We start from the raw sequence: 7,767 nt of genomic DNA, 5'->3' as shown, positions 1-7,767 counted from the left end.
TCCCTGGGTATTCTACTGAGTCTTGATAGGCTCAGCTTCTTATGCACATTGGCCTGCTTTATGCACTAAGGTAATTTGATTAACATACTCTAGCTGGAGTATAACATACTCCATGTCTATTCCTTAAAATTATGCTTGACATTAATGGAAGCTAAGCCTAGAGCTATTTTTTTTAATTGAATGGCTATGTTGTTATCTTAGGCATTTATAGGCAAATAGATTTACCAATAAACAGATCTCCTGTATAATTAAATATGTTGAGAGATCAAATAACATTACTGAACATGACTGAGAAAACTACTCTCTCTAGAAAATAAATTATGTAGATTTTACAATATGTATTATAAACAAGCAAGCCTATATGCTAGACTGGTTTGCTAAGAAAAAGGATGCAATTAAATTATTTTTCAAGTGGGAATGATATATGCATCAGAATAACTCATTACAAAACAAATGAGAGTAATAAAGGAGTCCATTTTGGATAGCTTAAAGGAAGATAAACATCAAATTATAAATATCCTCTATGATACTTGTGGCTACTTGTGAGTTGTAGAAGGACATCTGTTTTTTGTTGTTATTGTGCATGTTACGTGAGTGTAAATCTGGAATAACTAAACTGTTTTCATTGTTTAGCTGAGATTTTCTGGTTGAAAAGCTCCACAAGGGAGTACAGAGATATTACTTACCATTCTGGACAATATTTCAAAGTGGGTTTTGTCACATCATGACTCTGGTGGAAGGCTTTAACTTCTTGATCATCACGCACTTCTTCTGTATTGTGGAGAGTTTACACTAATCACATGGGGTTATAAACCTCAGGTGACTAATTTCAATAACAACTAAACTGATTATTCTTTGTGTTTCTTTCAGTGGTGACCCCGAGTCCTGCCTGCCACGTCTTGTTGGAAATAAAAGGTTTATTTGGGAGGATGTAACAAAACACCACTGAGAAATAAAATATTGATATATTATTGAGGTTTTAACCTTTCTCACAATACAGAGATATTTAGTTTTTGATTTTTTTATTTAAACCAAAAAGGCAAACTCACAGGGTGTTTTTTGAAATAAGATTCTTTATTAAGTGCCTATTTAATTGCTATGTTTTTATCTTTAGGTCTAAGCATCTCTTTAGTTGACTGGATTGACAGAAGCCTAAAACTTTTTTTTTCCTTCTAGGCAACTGCTTGATGTCTTCTCCAGTAGGAGTACGTATTAAGTCTCTTATAATCTTTAAATCTTGAACTTAAACTGAAACAGTATACAATATGAATAAGGTTTTATTTTCTCTTTAGAAATAAGAATATTTCAAATAAAACAGGTTGATTTCACCTTTAAAATGTTTTAAAGGACAGCTGGGCTTGTTGTACCTTTCAACTTTCCTTTTTTTTCCTTTTATTTATTTATTTGTTTATTTTTCTTTAAAATCAAGGATGCAGGAAAATTTTACTTGTTATCCTAGGTCTCTGCCGTTTCCTCCTGTCTGCTCCTCCGCTCCTCAAATGCTGAACTGACTCCAGGACCCCACTCCAGCAGAACCTCTCTCTCTTTCTCGTTCCTTTTTTAGTATATCTTTTTTTTCCCCCTTTTATTCTTCTTCCTCTAGGCAGATGCTGTCTCCCATTCTCTTCGATACACCTGCAGACACTTCCTCTTCACTGCCGACAGCCCATTCTTCTCCCTGAACCGCCCCCGCCACCCCATCTCCACTCTCTCCAGCATCCGGGCCTCTCCTCCCTTCGCTCTCCTTTTGGAAACGTTCTAGCTGCATCAAGCAGCTAGTCCAGAAGTGTGGCTTCCTTCCATGCTCTCCCTGTCTCTACCGGGTCTCCTGTTGCTCCCCTCTCTCTTCATGACATGTATATTTCCCTGTGTGCAAGGGAAAATGGCAATTTAGGGATATAAGACTAGAAAAGACCTTTTGGATCATCAAGTGCAATCTGCTGCTGCAGACAACCATGTCTTACTTTCATGAATTTACCAAGCTTCATCTTAAAAATGGTAACATTCCTCGCCCCCGCTTCTCTCATGGGAAGACTGTTCCAGGGCTTTCCTTTCTTTTCTGAATCCTTTTCTTGAATAGAACTAGTGACACAGTTACCAAACTAAACAGTTGGCCTTCTGCTCCTGAAAGCCACGGAAGGAGCAGAACCACTGTACTTCTCCCAAGGAGAAAGATGAATTTTCAGGAAACTGGAAAAAAAAATCCATGGTGAATGAATGCTGCAGATTCTCTCAGCAGCAAGTAACAGTAGCACTGTGAGAAGTATATGGATAAGTCAAGGCAGGTTGACTCAGTATTGACCTTAGATAGAGATACTTAGTGGGTGCATCTACATGAGACGCTTACTGCACATTAGACTAATAACACTGTGCAGAGCATGTCATGGCAAAAATTGTGCTAATAACCTATTACATAGTGGTATATGGCTAGTGTGCAGTAAGTGTCACTAAATAATCATGTGCCAGTGCTACTACACAGTAACTGTAGGTACAACACATTTAGTTAGTACTTTATTAAGGAAGTACTAAACTAAAATGTGCAGTATCTAAGATGCACTAATGAACATGTAGATGTGCCAGGAGAGGCTTATTCAGTAGGATTAGTTATAAGAGGTACCAGTTGGACTGTGAAGGGAGTGGTGCATGGCTGCTCAAAGACACAATGCATAGTGAAATGGTAGAACTAAGAGCACAATGTCAGCATTCTGGGAGGTGGCAGCACTAAAAGGCAGGTGTGAGGTGACAGAAAAGGAGAACAAAGAATTTCAAATACAGATAGGCAATTGCCACATAAAAATTCAAAAGTTAAGAGCAGTTTTAGTTAAACCATAATCATGCTGTTAGAGGTAGAATCTAAAGGAAAAGTAATAACAACATAGGGAAGACATGGAAACCCTTTCCCATCGCCATATGACTAGTTTATAGGAGAAAGGTTATAGCCCTCTGCTTTCTATGGAGCCACATTCTACCCCCTGGACCTCTGGCTCAGATGAACAGATTATAACTATAGCACGAGGAAGGCTGCAACTGTTGACCCCAGGGGAATTGGCCTCCTGCACTTACAAAGGAGGTAGGCCCTTGCCCCAAGTTTACAGGAGTTTTTTCAGTGGTTTCAGGGAACCTATTTGATGGCTAGAAAACAGTATTTAGAGGTTTGCTTTTGGGAATTGGCTTGTAGGTAAAGTAGACATTGCATTAGAACAATGGTCCAGGGCAATGGCAAGGGTTATTTGATTTCTAAAAGTCTGCTTGTGACAAAGTTTTCTTCAAGGCCCATTATGCCTAAAGCCAGCAGATACACAGGCTAGGAAATTGAAGACATGTAGCACACAGTTCCATAAGAGAGATAAGGCTGTCTGCAGCATTGGTACCAGCTCACAGTGCCCAACTGCACAGCCCTTTGGATTTCCAGTTTTGGTAAACAGACCAAATTAGGAAACCCGGTAAATAACTAAATTAAGAGGTGTGCATGTGATGGATTTGTTGGAACAAAGGTATATGCTGTCAGAACAGAACATGGGCAGTACGATGACCACAGGGAGACCAATTAACAGTGCCCCGAGATGAGTTATTGGAGGATGAAAAGAATACAAAAGGAGGTATTTCAGAGCAGCAAAGGGTCCCTGATCGGGGAACCTGAGGCCCCCATAGACAGAGGGAACACCTCCAGCCTGTCTCACTGTGGCAAAGTGGAGGTCCCTGACTAGCCACAGAGCTAGTTTCCCCACCTGCCTCTGGGCATGCCACACCAATAGTGCCCTGCCACCCTCACCTACCCCACTGTAGGAGAGTTGGCCTCAGCTTTTGCCCTCCAAGCTGCTGACATCTGACATTCAAGAGAGAACCTCAGGGTGAAGCTTACCTACTGGCCAGATGTACCTCCTCTCTGTGATAGCTCTAGGACTGGTAGATATAGAAATTGTTTGCATTGTTCTTATCTGCTATCATTGTGTATTCATAAAATTTGCCTATTATCAAATAAAGAGGCCATGATCAATCTGAAGGTTTGGGTCCCAAATCCAGTTCCAACATTATTAAAAGGCATAACTGAATAATTTGTATAGATTAAGAGATTATAGGGCCAGAAAAAATGTAGGGCCAGGACTTAGAATAAATGTGGGACAATGAACACTCTCATTACCATAAACCAAGGAATCTCTCTCCCCTCCTCACCCCTCAGTCAATATTCACACCCCACTGAGGCAGTGGAGTTGATTGGAAGTCTGATCAAGGATTCAGCTCCTTCTTGTTGGAAGAACAAGAAGCGGTAAAGAAAACATATTTGTCCAATAATTTGCTCACTTGGTTGGCCAGGACAGATTGTGGCAACTGAGAATTGACCAGAGAAAGCTGAATGTTTTTACCCTGTCATGTGGTGGCATCATCTCCAGAAAAGGCAAGCAATCACAGTGGTACTTGATCTTGGCTACCATGTTCTAGAGTCTACATTTCCATCTATTTCCCAATATTCATGAGGCAACAATTCAGATGTATAATTGATATAAATTATACATATAAATTCAGATTTATATTTAAGCAAAAACAATAACTCTGGAATGCATTGTCTTGTGCTACATTTCTGGTATTTGCAGTCAGTCCTTGGTGGTTGTTATAGCTCAGAAGCACCATGAAAAATCCTGCCCTTTGGCTTATTTTTTTAGGGTCTTACTGGGAATTGAAATGAAATGCTCAGCATGTGAAAAACATATGTTAGCTCTGTATTGGTTTGTCAGTATTTTTGGTATTTGGGGTTGACTGGTAAATTAAATATTTATTCTCATCTCACTCCCTTACTGTTCCTAAGTATGGAGAGAATTAAAAATGGGAATATTTCTATCCGGAGAATGTCCCAATGAGTTTTGGCATTAATAGTAGATAATACTAAATCAGTATAACTGCATTGCCTCTACCAATTATGGCTGAAATTTGCATACAAGGTATTCCTCAAAAATGCCCTAAAACAACCAATGGTTCCATGGCAACTATCATGTGGGTGGGGTCAAATAGTTAGGGAAGCTTAATGAACTAGAAGTATATAACAGCATACCCATGGTATGTAGATGATTTCTTATTTTATATGCAAGATATCCCTGTTACCAGATTTGCAACTGAGTAAATTAAACAGTTAGACCCCAAACTGTAAGCCTGCCCAACACATACAGCAAAGTGTGCAGAACTGATGGCAACTGTCAGAACACCAAAACACTGCAACCCTGAGAGACTGCTACACTAGTGGGAAGCAGTTATTATTTGCTTACCCTTTCCCTCCAACTTTCTCTGTATTACTATTACTACTGCATTATTAAGAAATAAGTTACTCTTTACTGCAAATGGAAAGCATATAAAACATCAGTCTTTATTTTAATTAAAAGTCCAACTGGCAGACAGATTTCCACTTATCAGTGTGTGGGATAATTAAGATTAAAGCCTGCTTACAGAAAGGAAGAACTAAACACTGGAGCAAGATTGATGAAGCAGCCAAAATGACCTCAACCAGAGTCATTGAGGACAACTTCTGCCTTGCCTGTGGAAGTAAATGACCAAGTAAAGCATAGAAAAATTGGCATTACAAAATCTTGATGATGAAATATAAGTGTTTCAAACTCAAGTTGAAAATGACGCAATTTTAATGGACTAAATTATGTCTGAGGTTATCAACAAGCTTCGAATAGCTCATAGAAATCCTAACATATCTAGTGTGGGTGGTACCTCGACTAGTACGATTAGGAGATCCTTATAAAAGACAAGCAGGATTTTTTTTAGGTAACGTCTTCTATTGAACCAAGTGGGTAGTTGAAAGAGATTTTAGACAAGCTTTTGGGAACAAAATGCCCTCTCTCAAGTCTGGGATACAGGCTAAGATAAATGCCAAGCAGAAGAATTACTTTTGTTTTAATCCTATTATGTAAAGGAAAATGGTCACTAAAAAGAGCTTAAGAGATATGTTTTTATGCAGAGATGCACACTTAGAAAACTGGTATTGATTTTGGATATCTTACCTCCAAACACCACATCAGACATCCAGGCAATAGACAGCAGTATGATTAAACATTTCAAGTCTCAGTATTATGATTCCCTGGTGAGCAAGATCTTTGTTAACTATTGAGCCTAAGGAATGTTTTAAGCCAGATGTTTTCACAACGGTCCAGCTCATAAAGCAATCTTGGAATTTGGTGCAGTAGAAAAAGTTTCCAATTGTTTTTGCCGTGCTGGATTCATTAAAAAAGATGCTGTGCTGCCAGTAGAAAATATGTTTGAAGTTCTCTGCTAATCTAATGTGCAGGAACGTTGTGCACAACTTCAAAGCTACGGCATCTGACCATCAAATCTTACATCAGATAGTTACATCAACTCGTGATAGAACAATGTGCTAATGAAGATATATTTGCAACGGTGCAAAGCAAAAGTGATGATGGCAGAGATGACAATAAAGTTGGGATGAAAAGATCCTGCTGCCCTTCATAGCACCTGTCAAGCCTTCTGATCCGAAAAAAGTACTGGAATACCCTTCAGATTTCTAGGCTCACCAAAATATAGGCAATCAATGGTCTCACTTTACAAAATTATCTTTTGTTTTGATAATGAGTGCATATAAGAATGCCAAGGAAAAATCTTTGACTGATTATTTTATTTCCTCACAATAATGAACTTCTTATATAGCAAACATCTTAAATACATTGAACCCCTTAGTATTTAGCTGTATAATCATGGTTTACTGTAATATTTTCTTCATAAGTGTCAAAATCATTCATTTTGTAATTAATTATCCATGAATATCTAATTATTTCATTAACAAGAAAATATGGATAACTACTGATTATTAGTCACTCATGGATAATTAGTCATCATCACCAATTATTACCATTCTGCTTGGAGTGACAAATTAACTATGTTTACTGCAGTGAGCCCTACAGTTGTCATGAGAAATGACTTTCAATTGGTATATTAAGCGTCAACCTGTTCACATGCCCAAGTCTAATTGAAGTAAGTCCATTAATGGTAATTACTATATTGCCTTCCTGTTTTTGTGTCCTTGTGTGACAAAGTATTTAGCAGAATTCTCAGATTCGTTGGAATCTGACAGGGTCGAGCCATGAGCGCTTCTACTATGGCCTTGAACTTGCAACCGCTGAGCTGTCAACCATCTGCCTTATCACCCACACATGCAAGAGCGAATTCCAGGATTGATTCACAAAGATTATGTCTCTACTGCCAGCATTAACAACCTTTTTTATTAATGCCAGAGACAAGGGACAGGAGGAAAATGCTAAGTGCTGGAGAGTGGGGGATGTGGGGCACTATGGCATGCTGCTTCCACCCATTTTTAATCAGCACTTGAAGCTAATGCCCTGCCCTACGTACATTACCAGCAACATATACCAGGTGGAAACTTGGTTGTCCTCTTGGGAACTATATAATTGGCAGGTCTCCTGAGGATGCTTTTATGGTGTTGGTTTTGCGGTTTAATGGTTAGCTATATTTTGCACTTGTTTTGTTATAAATATAAAAATTTTGTTGCAAAGGCAGATGAGTGCAGGAGAATATATATTGCTGTATTATTGACTAGCCATGTAAATAATAAAGGAGGAAGAATGGAGTAGATCTTGGGTGAATACTTTAAAGTCCTACACAATGCAGAGGACTCACAACTCTATGTAGCTGTGGTGTGCTGCCAGGGCTGGGACCAACTAATAGTTGTGGAGGGGCTGACAACTTGCTAACCCCACTGACCCTGAGTGGGAAGAGAAAAGCCAACCTGCCAGCACC

The sequence above is a fragment of the Alligator sinensis genome, unplaced genomic scaffold (assembly GCF_000455745.1).
Source record: "Alligator sinensis unplaced genomic scaffold, ASM45574v1 scaffold544_1, whole genome shotgun sequence".
In the NCBI taxonomy this organism is placed as follows: domain Eukaryota; kingdom Metazoa; phylum Chordata; order Crocodylia; family Alligatoridae; genus Alligator; species Alligator sinensis.
The sequence above is the reverse complement of the archived record's forward strand: the minus strand, read 5'-3'. Positions refer to the sequence as shown.